Source organism: Mastomys coucha, unplaced genomic scaffold (assembly GCF_008632895.1).
Source record: "Mastomys coucha isolate ucsf_1 unplaced genomic scaffold, UCSF_Mcou_1 pScaffold21, whole genome shotgun sequence".
Classification (NCBI taxonomy): domain Eukaryota; kingdom Metazoa; phylum Chordata; class Mammalia; order Rodentia; family Muridae; genus Mastomys; species Mastomys coucha.
In genome coordinates this window covers 139,318,976-139,320,346 of record NW_022196904.1, presented here as the reverse complement: position 1 = coordinate 139,320,346, position 1,371 = coordinate 139,318,976, and positions in this window count along the sequence as shown.

Below are 1,371 nucleotides of genomic sequence, written 5' to 3'. Positions count from 1 at the left end.
TCACAGATTTTTGCAGTACTCGCTGAGGGAATGCTGCAAGCACCTCCTGTCATGCCACACATCCTAAGACCTCTGCTGCTCTTAGAGACTGCATCAGTACTCCCTGACTCACTCTATCTTCACTTCATGTTTGCAAAACCAGTACTATGTGGTCACATGCTCACATTCTGTCAGCAGCTCAGAGTGGAGTCTGGTCCTTTTGGACCACAATCCTATTGCCTTCCATTTATTAATCCCCATGAAAACAATTTCCCTGGGCAATTGTTTTCCTGGAACATGCATTCCCATAAACTGAGTCAAGGGCCTCAGTTCAAGCTCCTTCTGTTTAGAGGTTTCTGCATTTTCACAAGTTGAGTCATTTGATCACTGTACACTTGCACTCATGGCTGCTTTCCTTCTGTCTGGTATGGAGCATGATGTCTCACTGGAGGCGATGCAAACTCTTAGCTAATGCCTTGGCTGCAAACTTTAACTTGAATGTTCACTCCTCTTTGAACAACTGGACATTCTTCATATAATCTTCTGCCTACCTTTTTTTTTTCTTTCTACTGTAGATCTGGACAAATGCAGTAAGAGTGTCCATACCCATTATAAAGTATACTCCACAAAGCAAATTAGTTCATTATTTTCATGTTGAATTTGATTCAGTGTCTCAGGATTTCAAAAGATTGAAGCCAGGTTCTGGGACAAATTTCATACTAATGACTCCAAACATAATTGCTGATAGAGTCTGTATGCCCTTCAGAAATTCATGGCTCCTACCTCCACTGCCTGTGCTTCTTTTATCATTCTCATTTCCCAAGAGACACGGATGGCTCCTTGAGCTATGCTTATAGTATTCAATGGCTTTTCACTAATAGTTTCTAATATTTCTATATTCCTCCCTCGACAAGTGCAAAGGTACTGAGAATGCATATGACTTTATCATGACAAAGACCTCATCCTCAAAGTCAGGATTTTTTACTAGTTTGTGATCCTGTTGGTTTGATAAGATAGTCTTACAAAAACATCTTTAAAGAAGAAAAGCATTATTTTGGCACATACATCAGTTATGTGGTAATTTCAGGTAGGAATGTCACCTTACAGGATTTTGAGAAGGCAGATAGTTGCATTGTATACGCATGCAAAAAGAAGAGAAAAATTGAACATTATTCTCAGCTAGGTGCTTATTTTAAGTACCTCAGGACTCAAGCACAGGGAACAATGTTGTTTTCCTTGAAGGTGGTCATTTTTCATCATTTTTACTAATCAAGTTAACCATTCTGTCATTCCTGAAGGTTAACTTAACATAAATGAGTCCTTGTAGGCACGTCTTACAGAACGTCACCCAATGATTAAGACCCTTACAAAGTTCAATTAGTATTAATGATC